The 23,775-nt window shown below is 40.7% G+C and overlaps 1 long non-coding RNA gene across 2 annotated transcripts; it reads left to right on the top strand.

The window, feature by feature from the left end:
• Positions 5,926-7,835, top strand: LOC109722520. Of its 2 annotated transcripts, none has more exons than XR_002219499.1 (5): positions 5,926-6,087; positions 6,347-6,413; positions 6,511-6,579; positions 6,708-6,769; positions 7,782-7,835. It is a non-coding gene; the product is annotated as an uncharacterized LOC109722520 (long non-coding RNA). The 2 variants fall into 2 exon arrangements; XR_002219500.1 differs by having other exon boundaries at positions 6,344-6,413.

Genomic DNA, 23,775 nt, shown 5'->3' with positions numbered 1-23,775 from the left:
GAAATTTGAATGCGCGTCCAGAGAGAGAGAGAGAGCGGCGAGTTGAAATGACGAAAATGCCCTCGTTCGGACGGAGAATTCACCGAGGTTGGGTCCCACGAGAATCCCAGTTAAAGTGGGAATAAATAAAGGCGCGGTGGTCGTCCTAGCAGTAGTCTTTAACTGGTGAATTGACCGGGGGTAGTATCGGTACGGAATTTGAATTCGGATTCCAGATCGTCGCGGCTCCGTTTCGGAACTCGCGCCCCCGTTTCGGGCTGCGAACGGCGTTTCGCACCGGGAAACGCATTTCTCGAAACTTAGCGTTATGCCCCCCGCGACGACGGCACGCGCTTCGCGTTTCTCGCTCCCGTCCTCCTGCTAGGACTTCAACGGTTCGGATCGGAGTGAATTTTCAAAAATTCAAACCGAAGCCCACAACCAAATTTGAATTCGATAAATTTTAAAATTTTATGTTCAAAATTTAATTCTTTCAAAATTCTGAAATTTGAATCCGAAAATACGAAGCTGAAATAATCTTTTCTCTTTATTAGACCTTATAATTTCTATCCGTACTCGCGGGTACCTGCAAGTTATTCATATATTTACAGATATGAATAGTAAATTTTCTTATATAAAAAATTATGAATAAAATGGATAGATATTCGTTAAACTAGTGAATACTAATTTTTTTATTTTCTCTACTCTTTTTTAAAAACTTCAAATCTAATTTCTCCTCATGTCTTTTTCTTCACGATGGCTACCTCACCTACCGCACTACCTCTCCCACTGCACCGCTCTATCATCATCCGTTGGTACCCGGGTCTATATGTAAAATATTTTTACATATAGTTTATACATTTTAAGATTTTATACTAATTATTGCATGTTATGATATTTTAAACAATAAGTTATATTATGATCTTTTAAAATTATGCATATGTATTTTGCATTTAAAAAATATAGCAGTAAAAAAAAAGACGTGAGTGGGTATGGATAAAAATAGAGGCTATTAAAAAATTTTGTCATCCGCGATTTATCCAACCCGTCTGTTTGTCAGGTCTATTATTTATCATATGTTCAAATATATTATATGAGAATCTAATTTATAATATAAATTTAAATATAATATTAAATATTTATATATATTATATAAAATGTAAAATTTAACCGAATTCAAATTTGGATCGGTACGGATAAAATTCATATGAAATCCAAATTTATTAATTTTTTTATTTTTTATATCCAATTTCAAAATAATATTTCGTTAATATTAAATAAATAAATTTTGTCTCATTTGGATTGGGAGGGAGAAATGTTTGGAATCAGTATCCAATGACGTCCCTGCCTCCTCTCGATCTCCTTTTGGACACCCAAGAAAGCGAAATGACTATAATACCCTGAACAATTAATATTGTAGTTATGAGTCATTAACTACCTTAGCAAAGTTGATTGGTTAGTCACGAGACAGCAAACAACCTCGGCGAGTCCATTGATTCAGTCTGAAGTAGGTGAATCAATGAGCCGGACATGAGAGTGCAAGAGCCAGACAAAAATTTGGTGAGCATCGTTTTCAAATAATTTGTTTGGGACCATGCCGATGGGCGCCCATCGCAACCCTCGGAAATGAAAAGAAAAAAAATGTGGGCTCCGATTTTTTAGAGAGAGAGAGAGAAAGAGAGAGAAGTCGATGGTGGAAAAGGGGTGGTTGCGATGGGTGCCCGTACACCACGCAGCGCCCATAGGCTCCGTCCCCAAACAAATTGTTTGGGGACGGATGGCCACCAAATTTTTGTCTGCAAGAGCCAGCTCGAAATGTCCTCGAAATTATTATAGGCCGACTCGTATTCTGCTCGAGCTTGTGATGACCTAGAAAAGCCTAACTCGTGATCAAATCATAAGTTAACGACTTGGCTCATATTTGGCTCATTAGCGAAAATCAAAATCCAACATTTACAACTTACAGAAATTAACAGAAATCAAATTCCAACTTACAAACACATAACTAGTAGACAAGTTAACCCATGTAAGTAAATGTATTTTAAGTTCAAGGTACATTAAGTCAAACACGAGCAAGCTAATCTCAGTTTATGTTTAGATCATTAAGATACAAAGCTAGAATTCAGTTCATAATCGGCTCATTTATTAAATGAGTAATTCGATCTTGAACACATTACGAATCGAATATGATTCGCGAGCTGACTTACCAGCGTTAATCTAAACAGAGTATAATAAATAATAATTAACCAAATAAATCACAAAGACCCATTTTAAATTTTGCATGCTTGCGTACCGATAGCCAAACATAGAAAATATTATATTTATCATCAGAGCTGTCGTATTTCTATAATTAATTATTTAAATTTATATTTTATCAAAATTCAAAATAAAATACTATTTGACAAATGATAAAAAATGATAAAAAAAAAAACACACGGCAGCGATCGATGCATCTTCTTGATGTCCAAAATTAACTTTTTGTGAGCAAATTTGACTGCACTTTTTATATTTAATTTTAAAAAGTGCCAAAGCTTAATTGTTGTAGGGCAAGGTTATGCTTTGATAACAAAAAGCCCTTCTATGTTATTGCTGAGGTGCACTTGTTGGTTAATTGCCAAGGAAATATAAATTTAACATGATTAAATTGCAAATTTAAAAATTTTGACTGTAAATATAAATTTTTTTTAAGTTTTAATTGGTTGTTTGCAAGCATGCAAAAGGTTCACATGGTTTTGGTGCATTTAATTCTTGGCTAAATCTCTCCATCAAAATTTGCTCTTTCACTTTCCCTTCCCGACTTTTAAAAACCTACATTTTATCCTTTCAAAAATTAAAAAATGTTCACTTTGGTCCTCCCTATCAGGAATCCATTAGGGTTCCATCCATCTTCTATTATTATACATTTTTATACCCAAAATACCCTTATACCTCTCCTCGCAACCGTCTCCTCCCTCCTCGCCAAGGTCCTTGGCGGCATTGCCTTCCTTCTCGGCAAGTTCAAATCCCCCGCCCACACCCGGCCACACCCTCACCCTCCTCCGCCACCTTGCCGTCGCCTACCTCTCAGATCACGCCTACACCAGCCTTGCGCCCCACCGTCGTCGAATGAAAGGTCTACGGGGTTGCAGAAGGAGAAGGGGAAGCAGGTAGACCAAGTGTCAGGCCCCGGGACACGACGGAGGCCCGCCCGGCGCGTGTCCAGACCGCCATATGCCTGCATATATAAGGCATCTACAACAAAAGTGATGAATAAAGAAAAGATAAAAAAAAATATCTAGAAATATCAGAGCATGAGTACAGCTAACATCTATCAACAAGTAGAAGCAGTAAAACTATCAACTGTAATAATCCACAAAAGGAGATACATCAAAAGATCCATGAGTAATAATAAGATGCAAAATTGTGGTCTCTATACTGGGTACAAAACACTCTCACCCTCTCCATCTAAAAAAGAAAAAAATGATCCACCTAGCAAGACTCTCCTTGCTCGCTAGCTCGAAGCGACACCCTTGTCGCGGTCTCTAGTCTCTCCTGGGATGGAAGGCTCTGAAAGAAAACATCAAACAGGGGGCGTGAGAACTATAATTTATAGTTCCTAGTGGGCAATTGCCGATCTTAGCAAAATGCACCACTAGGCCCAAAGTAAAAGTAAATATGTAAAACTACTAATAAACTGCATGTATGAATAGCATGAAATAAATTCCTACACTACTATGCCACAAGTATAACATGATGCCAACATGGTGTACATCTATTCTATCATGGTGAAATATGTCCAATACATAACTAGCATGCTCTAACATGTCAAACAAGTATACTATAATACAATAACCAATACTATCAAGTATACTATATGTCCATATGTCCAACACTATGCCATAAGCCCATCCAAGGAATCCGTCTACTATAATCTATCTAGTAGTGATTGTCGTATCATGATTTAATGTTAATGTCCAATCTCATTTTAGGATCTACACGAGTGTAGTTCGGCTTGTGCCGCCTAGCTACCTGTGGCAGCCCGTCATCCAACACTAGGAATGAGTCTGTCCCACGCGGCCCTACAGGCGTCTCAAATCCGCACGAGCGAACTGCTGTCGCAAAGGCTAACTCCGGAGAGCCGACTTGTAGAGAGCGACCCTCACAAGCATGTGTGAATGAGCACAAATGACAAGCAAGCATAGTTATCGTCTCAAGGACCCAGTCATCATGTCTCTAACATAGAAATAGTCACTAGCAACCCAAGATTCTAGTTCAATGTCCCAAAGTAAAGGTTCAACCATTTACTACACCTAATGACCCTTCATGACATTAGGTTTACTAAGTCCATACATATTCCAAGCCCAATGCCTCTTTATGACATTAGCTTACTATATCATACATCATATACATCTAATGCCCCTTTATGGCTTTATGTTTTTTCTTAGATCAACATGAATTCTAAATTCAATAGCATATTATACTAGTCATTTTCACCACTTGAAATGTGATCATAAGCCACACATAAGAATGCTATCGAAATACATGATTCCAACATGAAGAACGTCTCTCCACTACATAGAGGTCCAAATTTGCATTATACATGACAAGTGCATTTTAAGCATTCTAAAATCTATAAATATTCTATCTAGCATGAATATGCATGAAGTTTCATTTTACGACAAGTATAACCATCTTATGAGAAATTTATCTCATTTTGGTCAGGCCAAACCCACCAAATCCTCTCGAAGCCCTTCGTTCGCGCAAGAGGAGATGTCCACTAGCCTCCTAGCTCCCTAAAGGAAATTCTAAAGGAGTTAAACACGAGGTACGAACACACAATGAAGAGAACATTAAACAACCCAAGAAAAGGGCCAAATCTAACCTTAAATGGTGAAATCTCTTCCAATCACCCAAAGTGAGTTAGAGTCTTTCCAATCCAACCTAGATGAAGGTTCTAAACCCATCAATTAAGTTCCAAAAGCCTCCAAACAAAAATCCTCAAAATAAACCCTAATATCTCATTTCTAGGGTTTCATCTAGCAAAATCCATCAAAACATGAATCTAGGGCTAGAAACATGTTACTAACCTTAAGAGAAGCTCCAAACAATGCTCAAAGTCAACTAGAGTTGGAGATCTTTCCTCCAACAAGCCTCAATCCAAGCTCCCAAACTTCTTCCATGGTGGAAATGGCACCAAGAAACACAAAGGAGCAAAAAGAAGGGTTTCAAAATCCCAACTAAAATCAAAGGAAATCAAAGAAAAGGGGTGGAGGGCTCCCTTACCTTCTCTCCACCGCTTCCAAGCTCAGGGAACAAGAGGGGAGGCGTGGGATACTTGTAGTGTTGCTACAATTCTAAAAACACCCCTCAAATACTGCTAGACTGCAGTCTGCAAAGTGTACCGGTACACGAAAAAGTGTACCGGTACAAATCCTCAGTACGCGCAACCCGAGCCTCGGGTTGGCAGACAACAGCTCGGTGAACCGGTATGTCTGTGACCACGAATGACATAACTCACACGGTTGATCTTATTTTAAATTTTTCGTGGGGTAGTATTCATGATTCAGATTAATATTTAATTATATATGGTTATCAGGTATTGAGGATGTAATACACTGAACTTTTGCAAATTGCGAAGTTCGAGTGTGTGGAATGGTGTGTGGATCACTCCTACATGTTCTAAAAGGTTAGAACAAGTGTTTGGACAAGTTTGAGAGTGATTGGAATGTAAAAAATAAGAAAATGCATTGACCTGCGAAATTTCAGCATTTTCTGCTTGCTGTACCGGTACAGCCATTACCTTGTACCGGTACAAGCTGGCAGATTCGTGGTAGCAGGGCCAAATTGGTCATTTCACATCTTGTGCCTACCTATTTGATCCCAGCACGACTCTTGGAGCTTGCTGGAGTGTGCTAGAGCCCAGAGAAGCAACCTTGCATCATTTTCTCTCTCTCTCTTTAGGGTTTTTCTCTCTCTACAAAGAATTCGCCGATTTCGCTCGTTTTCGTCGTCGCGCGCGTTCTTCGCTGGTTGCGAGCGTCGCAGCGCCTTTGTGCACGTGCAAGAGAGCGTTTTGGAAGGATTTTCGCAGCCTTGGACCAGTGGGGTGCTGGTTGGAAGCTTGAGAAGGTAAACGACTCGATTTTCTCCTTTATCAACGTTCTAGTAGTCGTTTACGTGTTGCGTTTGAGTTATTGCTTCTAGTTGCTTTAACCTGAGATTTCAGCAATTAAAGTTGGATTAATTAGCTGTGAATTAACCTCCTTAGACCAGGGTTAAGCTACTTTGAAGCTTAATGGAGATATTTAGCCATTTATGAAGCTATTTTGGAACGAAATGCTATTGTTTGAGCGAACTAATGCAAATTGGGGATTTTCCTTCGCAGCAGGTCTTCGAGCTTCGTTGAGCTGAATTTGTACCCTTAGAAGCTGGTTAGGAAGCTGCTCTAACCTAGGGTAAGCTAGAACTTCAGTTAGAAAACTGAAATCGCAAGTTTCCGGCTATATTTATTAATAGTCAATGATTTTGACGCCGTTTTGATATTGTTCGCAGCGAGAAGGTATTTGACCCTTGGATCGCCTTCGTTTGGCATTGGAGGGCCTTCCGGAAGCTTAACGTGAGGTAATGAACTAAACCAAAACATGAAATTGATGGAATTGAGCTTCCACTTTGTATCTATTAAGAATTTTGCCGAAATTGGAATTGTAAGTAATCGGCTCGGTGCGGTTTTGTTACCTTGTTTTCAGCAGGTTTGGGACTTTGTTGAGCTGATTCTTGGGACGTCTTGTGACTGCTTTGAGCATAGTACGAGGTGGGTCGGACCTAACCAGAGCAAGTGAAGCTCCTCTATGTTCTATATGTCACTATAGAGAATCGATATACTTGTGTGTTATTGTCACTATGTAGTTACTAAAGGATTGGGGACATCCGTGTGATTAAGCTTAGCATAATGGAAATAGAACCTCTATGAAGTAGAGAGCACTCATGCATAAGTGTCTTTATGCTTATATTTATGTTTATATTTAGTTAAGTTAACTAATGGACATAATGATGATGATTTTGGAAAGTAGAGAACCATGACATGCTTTATACCTCCATGATAGTGGAAAGATTCTAATGCCATATGTAAATTAGCATTACCCCTGTATGCTTACTAAACTAGTGGATTCTAGTTGTTGTTAATATTTGTTATACTGAAATGTCGATCAAAGGATCGAGAACGAGAATATTGTGAACTAAAACATGATAATTGAGACATGTTGGGCTGTGGACCTTGCTTGCTTGCCATCGTGCTCATTCGCACACGCTTGTGAGGGTAGCTCCCTACAAGCCGGCACTCCGGAGTTGGCCTACGCGACAGTTGCTCGCCCGTGCGGGATTGGGTGCCGAAGTGGATTGCCGTGGGGAGTGTATACTACCACGGGGCCATTAGGCGCGGCGCAAGCTGGACTACCTTGAGTAGATCCCTGTGAATGAAAGGAAAGTGCTAAAGGAAATTGGACAGTAATGAATAATTACCAGTTACAGTGTACAGTAGTTACTTACACACTTATGCTACGTTTATGCTTATAGTAGTAGCCATGCTTCTATCATTCAGTTGATTCATTACTGTTGATGCTATGATCACATGTTGTTTACATGTTCATTATTTGTTAACTTTGGCTTATGAAATGTTAGCATTGAAAATATATCATGCAAATTACTGCTTTTATTTCCATTTTGTACATCTCGAGCCTAGTGGTGTAATTCGCCGAGGCTGGCGGCTTACCCACTGGGAACTATTGTTAATAGTTCTCACGCCCTTTTGGTGGTTGTTTTTACAGAGCCTGTTACAGGAGAGGCTAGGGATCGTGGCAAGGGAGTCGCGCCTAGCTAGGGACTACTAGGAGCGTACTAGTCGATCACCTTGCTACTCGGGCTACGGCCGAGGGTGATGTCCATATATATATAGAGAGACCACCATTGTATCTATTCTTTTTGTACACCCGTGATGTATATTTACTTTCGGGGTTGAGATTGTAGTAGTGTTACTTCTCCTTTTTGCTGAGATCATGGTTTGTATACACTTTGGATTTTGACTCGGATTAGATACTCGTTGTATATCGACTTGTACTTTGCTCTGATATCAGGATAGGACTCTCTTGTTTTACTTCCTATCGACTTGCTTCTCGTAGACGCCTTATATACTGCAGGTGTATGGCGGGTCTGTGCACGTGCCGGATATGCTTCCGCTGGTACCCGGGCGTGACAGAGGATTCATGGCTTCCAATGAACGCAAGCATTTATTGTTAATTACCCCTACAAAGTGTTAGGGCACCTTCGATTAAGACACCTCTGTAATGCTGAAATAGACTGAAATTAAATAAAAGATGAATTTTATAACATAATTCACTATACAATTACATAGCATAACCAGGGACATACCCCTAGTGTACATGAATAAAAGAGAAAATGATTAGTTCAACGACATGAGTATGACGGTCGATTAGATTTAACTAAATCCTAGTTGCATGTATTAGGATTTAGTTGGATTTGGATTGATTAGACTCTAATTGTATGTGTTAGAGTCCAATCGGATTTGAGTCTACCATAAGGTGCAGGATGGCTAAATCTACTTGTATTAGAATTAGTTGATTTGATTTAAATTAACTCTAATTGAACTCTAAGTATGTATATTAGAGTCAAACCATATTTGAGTACACTCTAAGGTGAAGGATGGCTAAATACTAAATATATGTATTAGGATTAGCCAAAATTGATTTAAATTAAACTCTAATTATACATATTAGAGTCTAACTTGGTTTCATTTGTTTGAACTCTAAGTATATGTATTAGAGTTCAATCGATTTAATTTGATTAGTAAAAATCTAATTTATTATTTTTACCTTAGTCACATGTACTAAGATAAAAAAGACGATTTGATCAATTCTAAGCATATATTTAGAAATTGATCGAGTTTGAATATGGTTGTGATTTGACTCTAGTTTTATATGCTAGAGAATTGGGTTGAAATAGTTTGTTTCAAGGACTTGGTATAGAGAAGAGGTTGGATTAGGTTGTGCATGACTTGGGTTTGAGGTTAGGTTTGGACTTTGATTTGGTTATTATGGTATAGGTTTCATATATGACTTGTCAAATTTGGATTGGATTGGAATTAAAGATTGGGTTCAGCTTGGATCAACCCAAATTAAATAATTGGGTTGGGTTTATATTTAGTTTTGGACATGAACTTGGGCTCATTCGGAGATATAATTAGGCTAAGTTTATATTTGGCCTTGGACATGAACTTAGGCCCATTCGGAGATATAATTGGGCTGGGTTTATATTTGGTCTTGAACATGAATCTGGGCCTATTCGGAGATATAATTGTGCTGGGTTTCTATTTGGTCTTGGACATGAACTTAGGCCCATTCGGAGATATAATTGGATTGGGTTTATATTTGGTCTTGGACATGAACGTAGGCCCATTCGGAGATATAATTAGGCTGGGTTTATATTTGGTGTTGGACATGAACTTGGGCTCATTCAAAGATATAATTGGGCTGGGTTTATATTTGATCTTGAACATGAATCTGGGCCCAAATTTATGTTTGAGCTGAACCTGAGTTATGTATTCACATTTGGGCTGAGCCTGAGTTGTGTAATTTGAGGTGGGTATAGATTCGATCCATTGTTTCGAGATGGTTAATTTGGGATCAAATTCATCGCTTAAAAATTTCGAATGCATTTTTTTTATTTGTCAAACTCTCAGTCATGAATAATGAAAATTTAACTCACATAAATAACGAAAAAAAAAATGACTTAATTTAATTTGGAGCGATTAAATTTCAATTTGGTCTAATTTAGCCAAATTGAGAAGTTCGACTCAAAATAGAATCAAGGGAGTCGATTATTTTTCGAACATCCCGTTGTTCTAAAAGGACGATCAAAAGAATAACAATCAGTAATCCAATTTGCTTTCTTTTGCCTCCCAATTATAAGAGAATTAAGAGAGTATTTTCTCTTTATCTCCTTTGAAAGTACATGACAACAAAGATGGATAATCCTTCTTTGTCTCTTTACATTCGTGGGACAACTAAGGTGGGAAAATCCCTTCCTTGCCTCCTTTTTAGTAACAAAGCTCCCTCTCTTTTTTGATGATATATTTTTTCTTACAAAGAGAAAAGCACCGCTCTTTCTCTTTTGATAACACATCTTTTTTTTATAAAGAAAAGAGCACCGCTCTCTCTCTTTATGTACAGATAGGATTCACCGTCAAAAATACATCTTAGGCATTCATCAAATGATTCGTCGGCGCCACCTCCGTCAGAGCAATATTCTAGGCGTTTCATCAAACAATTGGTGGGCGTGAACAGACGAGGTTGTCGGGCTTCAACTCGTCGCCATTCCGCAGCATCCACAGCAAATACTTGAACAGCACCACTTCGCATCAGACAACCATCACCGACGATGTCCCCTCTTTTTCGTCCGAGCGCTCAATGAGAACACGGAAGAGCGGGTGGTCAATGAGGTCGGAGCTGACTGGGATGCCGGTGCCAGTACTTGTCGACATAAACTAGATGTAGCCCGCGTGGCTCGAAGCCTCCTCCCGATCTCGAACGAGAGGAAGGCGTCGACGTCGGCGTACCCGATCTAATCCAAGGTCATGTCCCTTGGATCCCAACAGCTCATCCTCGTATGGCTGGACTTTCTCACCTCGACCTCCATGATCTCCGCGGCGAGGTCACGGAGGTCAACGGCGTCAGCGACGAAGAGCCCGCACTCATCGGTAAGGCGTTAGGCGTCTCTGGCGACGCCGACGAAGCCGGAGCGGGTGTCGGCAAGGAAGTCGGCAAGGATGATCTCCCTGGTGAGCCCCGCGAGCTAGAAAGTCGTGACGCCCTTGTAGACGCCGGCGCAGACCTTCTAGGCGACGAGCATGGGGTCGCAGTGCTCCTGGCTCAGCCCATAATTTAGCTTCCGTGATCTTGTCGAAGTAGACTAACTCCTGCCGCACGTCTCGCTTCACCACGTACATCTCCGACCGCCACCAATCCGATCGGGCTCCCTCTCGTTTCGTTTGGGAATTTCGTCGAACAGGTGGAGGGGGTGGAGATATATATAGATAAGCGCGCGGTGTGAAGAGGAAGCTTATGGAGACGCGGTGGAGCTCAGTGGAGCTCGGCGGAGGCGCGGCGGAGCTCGGTGGAGCTCGGCGGAGGCGCTTGGTGTCTCCGGTGTGGAAGAGGGAGAAGGCGAGGCGGAGCTCGGTGGAGCTCGGCAGAGGCGCTCAGCGGAGCTCGGTGGAGCTCGGCGGAGGCGCTCGACGTCTCCGGCGTGGAAAAGGAAGAAGACGAGGTGCGCGTCGAGGAGGCGGAGGCCGAACTCGTGGGTCGCCCATCGCGGCTGCCGATGACAGGGGAGGACGAGGCCGCGGCTGGCATTGCGCCCACACGTGGCGATGCAGCCGACGCGGCACACGAAGACGAGGCGGGCGGCCTCGATGGGCGTTGCGCACGCGGTGGTGCCGCCGACGCAGTGCACGAGGAGGCGGAGGCCGAACTCGCGGGTGGCGTGCTGCTGCCGACGACGGGGGAGGACGCCCCGGGCGAGGAAGCAAGCGGTCTCAGCGGCGCAGGGGACTTCTTCAGGGGAGAGGCGGGGCGACAGTGGGCCAAGGCCACTGTTGGTGGGTGCTCATTTCAGAGAGAGAGAAAGAGATCTTTTTTCTTCTTCTCTTTTCTTTTTCTTTTTTTTTTTAGGAGATAGGAGAGAGAGCTTTGATTGTGGAGAGAGAGCTTTGATTGTGGCATCAATGGAGAAGAGAATATTATTATTACCTTTCTTTTTTCTTTCGTAGGGAGGAGCAGTGGGATTTTTGTTAGGGATGGGTTTGAGAGTTCAAAAAAAAGTGCCTTCTCCCTTTTTCATTAGGAGATATTTATGGGGCCAATTGAAACTACCTAGAATTTTCCCTTTTATTTATTTTTTTTTTTTTAGGACATGCGTGTAGCTGGGTTAATGGGAGAGGTAGGAGAGGTGGCAAGTTAGGATATTTTGGTTATGGGATCATGGGTATAATATTACAAATTAATCCTTTTACTTTGCTTATATTATACTTTAGTTAAAATAACAAAATATTATATGTTTGAAGTGGAGCATCTTGCAAATATATGAAAGGGAAAGGATTAATTTGCTATTTGTAATACCCATGCATGCCTACGAGAACATTCTCTCTCTTCCTTCTTTCTGTAATCTATGCACCTCGTGCATGGATTAACCTATGCACAACGTTCAAAATTTGAACTCAAATTTTCTCCATGCACCTAGTGCATAGATCATCTCATACACCATTATTCAAATTTTCTCTCTTTCCACTTTTTTTATTTCTCTTTTTTTTTTCTTCTTCTTCTTCCCTTCTTTTTTTTTATGCTTCAACACGGTACAAATCCAATGTTGTACCGGTACAACCTCCTGTTCCAGTACAACTTCAATATTGTACCGGTACACAACCCTACAGAATCCAACCTGAGAGCAGCCTAAGTCATTCTCTTTGGAGACCTTAGCGCTAAGCTTTAAACCTTGTTTCTCCGGATGCAAGCCATAGGTCGGAACACTGTCTACGACCCTCCAGAAAAAGTGGAAAAGCTCAGAACACGGATCAAACACTCGAACTCCGCAATTTGCAAAGGTCCAGTGTGCTACACCAAGTATAGTCAGAGTTGGGGTCAAGAGAGATGCAAAAAAGGAAGGTGAAAGGGCTGCGGATGAAAGAGGGTTGGAAAGAAGACGAAAAAAATGAGAACATTTTGGTTATTTTTTCATCACAATTAACACCACACCTCTCTGTGAACATGTTTTAATTTTCAAGGGTGCAAAATGTAGGTTTTTAAAAGTCGAAGAGGGAAAGTGAAAAATCAAATTTTGACAGGAAGCTTTACTGTAATTTAGCCTTAATTCTTTAATTAATGCAACATTTCTACTAGAGTAAAATTTACAAATGTGTCATGTACTATTGGGATATTTCAAGTTGGTCCTTATTCTTGGATTTTTATGTAGTTTACACACTAAATTTCAACAAATAGTTTACATTTAGAAATCTAGGTGTGGCTCTTTTAAAATCACTAAGTTCTTGATACTATTAACTTTGGATTATGAAGCCCAAGCATGAGCAACAATTGTTGACTTTGATCCAATAGTTAAAAGGATTGATCCAAGAATCCAAAATTTATAAACACCATCAACTCAGTACTTCTAAAACCATTTCAACTCAATACTACTTTTTGTTCCTAATTTATTTATGAAATCATTTATTTTACCTCCTATGTAAAAACGTCTGACATATCTTAATGTTATCAAAGCAAAATTAAAAAGATAAATTTATGACAAAATTATGTTTTTTTAATCTCTAAGAACTAAAATGCAACATATGTCAAAATATAGGAACATATGTTTTTCTAACATTCAAGAACTAATGTCACGCCTTGGAATTCAGTGAAAGCTTATCAGTCACATGCACATACCCACCGTGTACGCCACAACCTCAAGTGTACACTAGGCGTCTACAGTCAACATAGCAAAAGCATCATATTCTAACCAGGTAATCAGAGCAAAACTTAACAGTTTATAAGCTTATACAAGTATAAAACCTTTTTTTTTTTTTTGAGAGAGATAGGTAGCACGCTACCCGCTTCGTTTATTTCATTTAGAAATAAACTTAGCTGGAAATGTGAATCAACTAGGATTCGAACTTGGATCTCGGATATCAACAAGCAAGCCCTTTGCCACTTGCTCTAGGGACGGTCGGTAAGTATAAAACCTTATTACAACTTAAAAATAAAGTACAAGGTGCATTTCACAAAGTTCCAAAATACAACACTGAACTAGACTAGAGAAGCTGGTATGGTTCCATCTATTTAACATCGAGGAGGCTCTAGCTATCCGTTGACCCCTTGCCAGAAACCTTAGCCTTTCCCGCCGTGGAAGGCTCTGCACAAAAACTATCAACAAAAGGAGAGTGAGAACTATTAAACAATAGTTCTCAGTGGGTAAGCCGCCGAGAGTGGCGAAGCACACCATTAGGTCAACTGAGGCATGTGTAAACAACAATAGATAAGCAAAGTAAATGCAATAATAAATAAAGCGAATTAACTATAAACATGCCTCAACAAGATATGTTTTCTAACATGTCATATGCATTAACTCATCATATGCAAGTTCTATAAGTCATGCCAGATATCAGTTTGAGCATCTATATGTCATGATTCTTGCCCAATATCATCATTATAGTTTAATTAAATAATGACATCATGTAGCTAACATCCTACACCAACAAGAGTGTAAACATACTAGTACCGTCACTATACTACTAACTAACAGGGATGTCAACCTCCTAGTATGTTTACTACTAGGTTTATTCAACTAATGACATAAAGTATCTTTACTACTATGTCCATCTAAGGTTAAAATTACTTACATTAACCCAATTAACAAGAGACTTACACGTAGTAAAGTCCCAGCACGTGCCGTGCCTAATGGCCTCGTGGAAGTCAACATTACCCACGGCAATCCACTTCGGCGCTCAGTCTCGTATAGAAGCGAGCAATCTGTCGCTAGGCTAACTCCGGAGTGCAGGCTTGTGGGGCACGACCCTCACAAGTATGTGCGAATGAGCACAATGGCAAGCAAGCGTAATCCATAGCATAGGTATGACAAGTTCATCATGTCTCTAATATGGAATCTCAACTCGACACAATTGAGCTCAACAATTTTGTCTCCTCAATAACTTAATTCGGTACCATCAGACCACCATATGCTCCTCGCAAGTCCATCCTTTGGTGCACAGGGTTGCCAATCGCAATATGCGATAATAACCATTGGTGATGCCCGACACCTGTCTCCACGAGACCTTATCGCTGCCTTCCTAGCGGTCGATGTTCCCAGCACCACCAAACACCTGTCTCATTGAGACCCAGGCACACCTGTCACCAAATAACAAGGCAAGCATAGCGTTCCAAGGTTTGCACGATAAGCCGAGTCGCAAACCTTATACAGTATCACATACTGTGACAATCAAGGCCAATAACTAGGCTCAAGCCTGTCACGCCCATGTACCAGCGGAAGCATATCCGGTACGTGCACAGACCCGCCATACACCTGCAGTATATAAGGCGTCTACAAGAAAGCAAGGCGATAGGAAAAAAACATAGAAAAATCCTATCCTGATATCAGAGCAAAGTATAAGTTCCAAATACTATCAATAGAGGAACAAAGAGTAACCAATCCAAAATCTCAACTAAAAGAAAAAGTAACACAACTATAATATCTGGTTCAACAGTACATATACATCACGGGGTATACAAAAAGTAAGTACAATGGTGGTCTCTCTCTATATATAGGGACATCACCCTCGGCCGTAGCCCGAGTAGCAAGGTGATCAACTAGTATGCTCCTAACAATGTCTAGCTAGACACGACTCCCTTGCCACGATCCCTAGCCTCTCCTGTAGATGGCTATGTAAAAATAACCACAAAAAGGGCGTGAGAACTATTAACAATAGTTCCCAGTGGGTAAGCCGCCAGCCTCGGCGAATTACACCACTAGGCTCATGATGTACTAAATGAAAGTAAAAGCGATAATTGCATGATATCTATATGCAATGCTAGCAGACAATAGGCATGTAATCAACATGTAATCAAGATTTCTGCAGTAATGAATCAACTGAATAATAGGAGCATAGCACTACTATAAACATGAACATAAACATAGATGTGTAAGTAAATACTATACACTATAACTGATGAGCATTCATTACTATCCTTTGTCATTTAGTACTTTCATTTCATTCATAAGGACCTACTCAAGGTAGTCCAGCTTGCGCCGTGCCTAATGGCCCCGTGGTAGTATACACTCCCCACGGCAATCCACTTTGGCACCCAATCCCGCACGGACGAGCAACTGTCGCGTAGGCCAACTCCGGAGTGCCGACTTGTAGGGAGCTACCCTCACAAGCATGTGCGAATGAGCACGATGGCAAGCAAGCAAGATCCATAATCCAATACATCTCAATCATCATGTTTTATCTTGCAATATTCTCACTCTCGATCCATTGATCGGAATTTTAATATAATAGATATTGAACATAGCTAGTATCCACTAGATTAATAAACATGTGAGAATAATGCTAATTTACATATGGCATTAGAAACATTTCCACTATCATAGCACTATCATTATAGTCACAAAACATGTCATTGTTCTCTAGTTTCTAGGAACATGAAAACTTGTCCATTAGTCATTCAACTAGATTCAACATAAACATAAAGATTTGTATGCATGAATGTTCTCTACTTATAGAGATCTCAATTCAGTTATGTATCGATACTATAGTATAGTGACTAGCCTCAAGTCCTATATTAATCTCAAAAGCACACAACCACACCAATTCTATAGTAACATATAGAATATAGGGGAGCTTCACTTGTTCTGGTTAGGTCAAACCCACCTATTACTAGGCTCAAATCAGTCCAAAGGAAATCCCAAAATCAGCTCCACAAGGTCTCAACTCTGCTGAAAAACAAAGCACGAAAATGGCATCATTACTACAATCGAAATGTCCGATCTCGGCACAATTCGCACTTATTACAAAGTAGTAGCTTGAATCCCTGCTTTGGGGCTAGTTTAATACCTCAAGATGAGTCTCCAAGAGCTCTCACAAGTCAACTAAAGACGATCCAAGGCTCGATCGCCCTCTCGCTGCGAACAACATCAAAACGGCATCAGAACGCTCAAATATAAATTAATATCATCGAAATCTTGCAAAATCAGCTTTACAACTGAAATTTCTAATTACCCTTGGTTAGAATATCCTCCAAACCAGCTTCCAAGAGTACAAGTTCAATTCAAAGAGGCTCAAAGACCTGCTGCGAAGAAAACATACCAAGCTGTATCAAGTTGCTTAAATAACCCGCATTTAATTCCAAATTAGCTTCATAATGAACTAATTACCTCTATTAAGCTTCAAAGTAGCTTATCCCTGGTCTAAAGAGGTTCATTCACAGCTAATTAACTCATATTTACTTGCTGAAACCTCAGTTTAAAACAGTTGGAAGCAAAAACCCAAAATCAATACTCAAATCGACTAATAGAACGTCGATAATGGAAATATCGAGTCGATTACCTTCTCAAGCTTCCAACCAGTGAACTACTGGTTCAGGGCTGCAAAAAGCTTTCCAAAACACTCTCTCACACGTCCACGTAGGCTCAGCGACGCTCGCAAACAGCGGAAAACCAACGTTGCGACGAAAACGAGCGAAATCGGCTATTTCTTTGTAGAGAGAAAAACCCTAGAGAGAGAGAGAAGAAGGTGGAAGAACCATTCCCTGAGCTCCAGCAACCCTTACTGAGCTCCTGCAGTCGTGCTGGGCATAAGGGATAAGAACAGGAAGCAAAAAGACCAAAAGAACCCTGCTGCCACGCACCTGCTGCAGCTGCTGCTTGCTGTACCGGTACAGCATTAATGTTGTACCGGTACACAATGCAAAAATTCGAGAGAAAGGCCACAATAATGCACTTTTTTGCTTTTAGCCATCCAATCACTCTCTAACTTGTCCAAAAATTTGTCCAAGCCTTTTAGAACATGTGGGATAAATCCTCATCTCATTTGACATACTCGAACTCTACAATTTGTAAAAGTTTAGTGTATTACAAAGCCGTTCATCAACCAAGATTCCGAACCTCCCGGCAAAGTCGAGACTACCAACCAACGCAAACCTTTTAGTTGTGAAAAGCACAACTAAAGAGCTAACGAGCACCCAAACTCGAACCAGAGTCAATACCTTCTGCGGTGACGATAAATCAACCGTGCAAAGCCTGCCTGGGAAATAACCCAAGGTTCGCTACGTGGTCAGAGATGACCAACACTCCAGCTTTTTCACAAGACAATCTATAGAGATTGTCTTGCAAGAGAATATCGACCCAATTCAAAAGTCCGAAACGAAAAATGGGTATTTCGTCCCAACTCTCGACAATATATTGTCTGCAGCCAATGTACTCATCAAAAGAAAAGCAAAATACTCGAAGATCCACTACCAATAACAAGTTGGAAGCGCGACACATCGAAGCATCAAGTCACCTGATACATCTTCACTGAACTAAAAGTTCATAACCAAAACCGTCGAAACATCGACTTTACAAGTCGACATTCGAAATCAGATCAATCTTGAACTGGCTCACTGGGAGTCTCTTAGCTTTCAGCATCCAAAAACCGCTAGCAACATTAAGCCGCGAACCACACAAATTGCAGCTTTAGGAAACGGTTTATCTAACTGATTTCCGCACCACAACTGAACAATACTCAACACTCCGACAATACACTGGAGTATCTCGAGTTAAGACGGATCCTACCAAACCATCTACTATCCCACAACACACCGGTTTAGGTGTTAGGATAACCGCATACAATGCTTTAATAGAGACCTGATACCAAAACTGTGTTTATCCAGTTTTAGTACACGTCACGTATGAACTAGTTAAAGGTCAAAAGACCCGCAACAACAATTCTACCAGCAAACAAGGAGGGGTAGGCACTATAGCCCTACCAAAAAATCTGAGAAAGCAACACCAACATTGTAGTCGCCAAGACGGCCGCTATCAAAACTTTGGGCTACACCCTAGTAGCCCTACTGAAGTTGCGATCGTAACAGATCTTAGTATCGTCTCTGTAGAGACGCTCATAGTAGCTCTCATGTCTTAAGTAGGGAGAGTGGCCCGGACATCGACAGTTAAGACAATCGCCTAGGCCCAAAAATCATTGGCCCTTCAAGGCCCCACCTAACAGGAGTGGCTACACCTGGTGAACGTCACCTAGCCACTCGATGTCCGTATATGTACACCGACACTACTCCCGACCGCGACACGAGTTGTGCGAAAACCGTAGCACGTACAGAAAACCACCATGACTCACATCAGAACTATGCCTTTTCCAATTAGTTTAGCAATGATGTCAAAGATTACCATGACTATTAACGAGAAGATAATAGGAATGCAGGTACGCATACCATGTACAACAGTTCAAGAGACTTCCATAATTAACCAAGGTAACCACATAAACTGAAATTCATACCTGCGCTCCCGTGTACGGGCGCATTCATCGGTTGAGTCGAAACAAAAACAGGCCCGCCAATTGCTTGCAACGAAGTCACCAGAGGAGAAGTCGCACCCCGCAGCTGTCCATTACCCCTAGGGCAATCTCGACGTAAATGACCTGACTGACCGCATCAATAACAGTGATCTCGATGTCGAGGGCAGGAGGTCACCTAATGCGCTTGATCGCATATTACGCAAGGTCGATCACCTCGATGCTTTCTAACAACAGAATCATTCTTAGAAGATGATTGAGTTCGAGGATGCTTGGGTGGTTTAGTGTTGCTCAATGACCCACCCTCCACATTTGAACGAGGCCGCTTTCCGAATACATTTTTGCTCGAACTCCCTTCGAGAACAAAGTCCATCCGTTCGTCCGAGGACTTTGACGGGTTACCAATCTTAAATTCCGCCAAGTTCCTTCTCACGCGGGCTAGCTCCATGGCCAGAGGGACAACGCCCTCGGTAGAAACAATGGACGTCGCCATATCGGGTATAATGTCAGTAGTGCCCACAGATCTAGGGTCATCCGTCACCGGCATAACTCCAGTGACTGTCGCGGTTGACATAGGAATGAAAGACGTGGCACTCAGAAATGGCATTCAAATAGCTTGATCACCCGGAGGTCCATTAACTGCCTCGCAAGCCACATTAGCAAGCTATACCTATGTCCGTGCCCGACGGCAGAGCCTGTCCGACTCCAGTTGCAGCTTGCCGCTGCACCACCTGCTGGACTAAACCGGCCAGTGCGACCAAATGCTCCTCCAACCGTTGGAGGCCGTGCACAACAACAGAAGCCTCGACATTAGCACGTCATCTCTCTCTACTGCGTGCCATGTGCTGAAACAGATAGGGTTAGAGTCAAATTAGGAATGAACAGACTCAGCTCTATTTACCATGACTCAAACCCAACCAACCCCGCACTCTCGCGTGCCTATATACCTTAGGTCTTCCTATAGGTCAATCTAACCAATGGTTCAGTTTGTTTATTTTTTTCAAAACAACCTGTGAAGAGTTGATAGCAAAAAGTCCTACGAAATGAACTTAGCCCATTGTGGCAAACTAAAGGTGGGGTTTTTAACATATTTTTCTTACATCCAAGGCATTCAAGGACATTGTGGGTTCTTACAAATATTTTCTCGGGCCAATGGATAACAATGCAACCCCCCAGCCGTAATTAGCTTCTCTCTCCTCCTTTGACTCGAATATGGGAGTAGGGTATGTAGATGCTTTGGGCAATAGCTCAAAGATTTTAAGAAAAAGCAGATGAAGAGAGGGAGGCTCAACTGAGCAGTCCCAAAATGGCTAAAAGGTTGGTATTAGGTTAAGCAAAGACGAGATCTGGAGTCATTGGAGGTGGACTCCAATAGAGAAGAAGGCTTTGGAAGGAGCTAAGAGGGATGGGGCAATACCCTAATTTGGATCTCTTCCTTCGAACAAGATAAATATGGTCTATACTCTGTAATGTTCTTTCTGGAAGAAGCCGTGGCAAACTGGAAGCTCTTTAACATAGGAGTGCGAAGAAGAAGAAATAGTGGTGCAACTTAAAGTTGCTAAAGATCACCCAAAAGTGCAATTGGAGATGCCATCACGAGATAAGGGGAATAAAGTGTCAGATCGCAGAGAAGGTCGCCCCATAAGCTTGGTACCAAATGTCGAATTGATGACCACTCGTCAAAATATAAGCAACCATCACAGGAGGCGGGGGATAAGGGGTGGGGGGTGCAATTGTTGACATCTAATTTTGACACAGAGTCGAGGACAAATTCAAGAGAGACATATAGCACCGAAAAGGGCTTTGGCGTAAGATTCGAGTTTTGGTAGACAATTACACCAAAAATTATATTGGATAGAGACTTCGGCAGAAAAGGTTTACTTTGGTAATTTAAAAGGGGCATGTCGAAGTCCATTCAGATAGGGGCTTCTATGAAGCCTAGAAATTCAAAACTAGAAGGCACAATTAGGGGTGGAAACGAGCCGAGCTCGAGCGAGCTTATGTCAGCTCAAATTCGGCTTGAAATTAATTTCGAGCCTAAATCTAGGCTCAAGCTCGGTTTGAAATTAATTCGAGCCGAGCTTGAGCGAGCCTAATTTCAAGTCGAGCCGAGCTCGAGCTCTAAACGAGCCAATTGAAATTCTCGACATTATATAATCAATAGTTTAATTTTTATAGAACATTACCTACAATTTGATGCAACATGTCCAATAGTTCAAAATACAAAATAATTGCAAGAAATGTGAGCTAGCGTGACTTCCTGACTGGGTGAGGGTCTGAGAGAGAAAGAGAGAGAGAGAGGAAAAAAAATTAAGGATTTGAGAATTTGAATGTTATCATATTTTAGGGTTATGTGCAACAGTGAAAGTCTTAAAGAGAGAGTGTGTTATGTAAATTTAGAGTTGGGCTCAATTGCACGGTTGTACTTGTTGGGTTTATTTTATGAGCCAACAATAATGGCCCAAATTAAATTAAAGCCTATATATAATTAAAATACATTATATATATATATATATATATATATATATAGATATATATATATATAGAGTCCGGCTGCTATACTTTTATGAGTATTGGCTCCTTTATACTCATAAGTTTTCGACCCTTAGACTTATTCCATTAATCATTTTCATCCGTTAGATCATACTATTTAACCAACTACCCACGGGGACCACTATCATTCTAAGTGGGGACCACCATCATCCTAACCACGCATCCCATCAATCAACGGTTAAAAATTTATGAGTACAAGGGGGTCTATACTCATAAGAGTATAGTAGCCCCAGCCTATATATATATATATAGAGAGAGAGAGAGAGAGAGAGAGAGAGGCTATTATGCTATCGGAAGCACGGAGCCTTCCGTGCTTCCAGCTCATTTTCGATGTTGCGACTTTCGAATCGTCGATCAGCTCCGTTAAACTTGATCTAAAGTATTTGGAGTACCTAGAAAATAAATTTTATTATTTTTCGATATCATTTGCCTCGTGATCGAATGGGCTCAAAATCAATAAATTTCAATGGCCGTAGTGAGTCGTTTGCAAGTTTAACGGTGTAGAAATATCCAAATCACTTGAAATTTTGATAGAAAATTTTTTATACTATATAAAACAAGATCAATATCTTTGATTTAAAATTTTAATGTCATATTATTGCATTTTGTAAGATTTTTATTTTCAGCCGTTGATTTTGAGCCCCTTCGTTTACTAGGCAAATGATATCGTAAAATCATAAAATTTATTTTCTAGGTACTTCAAATGCTCTAGATCAAGTTTAAGGGAGCCGATCGACGATTCGAAAGTCGCAACATCGAAAACGAGCTGGAAGCACGGAAGGCTCCGTGCTTTCGATGTATATATATATATATATATATATATATATATATATATGTGTGTGTGTGTGTGTGTAGATTTCGCATTAAGGACGGGCCTTTCATTATGACTTTTCGATCATTAATACGGATTGATGACACGATTTGATCGTCTGGTGCTCCTTTTTGCTCCGCCATTCCACCTTCTCCCCCTCCGCGTGGCCTCCACTACGATCTGCCGTTACCTCCATTTCTCCTACTTTCTCTTCTTATCTCCCCTACTTTCTCTTCCAATACTGTGGTAAGTTGGGGACCCAGAGCCACCTTGTTATTAACAATAAGGGTTTGTTTGTTTGTTTGAAAATCTCTCAAAGAAGTGGCGGCTTTATGAATGTAACAATATTCAATGCTGGAGAACTTCTTAACGTATGTAACTTAATAGGTAGGTACTACGTAGGATTTACATACAATTTGTCTCAAGAGGTCCTCACTTCATGCACAATAGGAAATCACGACTTCGTACAAATACCGAGCCGAGCTATGTCTGAGTTTTGACTAAACAAGCCCCTAATTAGTGTTTTTTTTTTCCCTTGTTTTTTCCCTTTTTTTTTGTTTTTCAGGTCTCTAGCCCGTAGGTACAGTCTGACTTTAAATCTTCGCCTAAGGCACATCTCGGATTTGAATCTGGGAAATTTGGATACCTATGATTCCATGCAGGCTGCGCTTATTGGTGCATAAACAAAAGCAATAAGAAAACAAAGTATCATTTCAGTCAATCTCCCACAAATAAACTAGACATTTCCCATGCCTGCAGGGCATAGAATGCTTACTAAATCACCAGCCCCAGTCATCGTAGCAAAGAAATAATGCATCTAAATGAAATCAGAAGTTGCCTACCCAAGATTAGGTTTCTTTCAAATTTTGCTCCACAGTTTCTCCTAACTACATGATCTTCTCAGAACAACAAATTACCTCCTACATGAACATAGCATTTTAAAAATCACTTTTCATAGTGATTAATTTACCTACTCAAAAGAAGCATCTATTACACTGTATAATCACTATTCATAGTTATTGAATTTAAATCATAATTCTGTGCTGTATCATCCAATGCAAATTTTCGACGCATAACTTACCTTGGTTATAAGATGAATCTGGATTATTCCGTATAAATAGCCACCTTTGCCCACCTCACTCCTTCAAGGAGTCTAGAACATGATGCTCAACACTGTTACTCAACTTTTTAAAAGAATGTACAGTATCAAGGTTGTGCAACCACCACTAGATGCTTCTTTTACCACAGTAGTCTATAGTAATAGAACAACAGCGCAAACAGCCGATTCCAAAATATAGAAAGATCATTGCTAACCAAGAGGAAACAATGCAGGGTA

Source organism: Ananas comosus, linkage group 16 (assembly GCF_001540865.1).
Source record: "Ananas comosus cultivar F153 linkage group 16, ASM154086v1, whole genome shotgun sequence".
Lineage (NCBI taxonomy): Eukaryota > Viridiplantae > Streptophyta > Magnoliopsida > Poales > Bromeliaceae > Ananas > Ananas comosus.
This window is presented reverse-complemented; position numbering and strand designations above follow the sequence as displayed.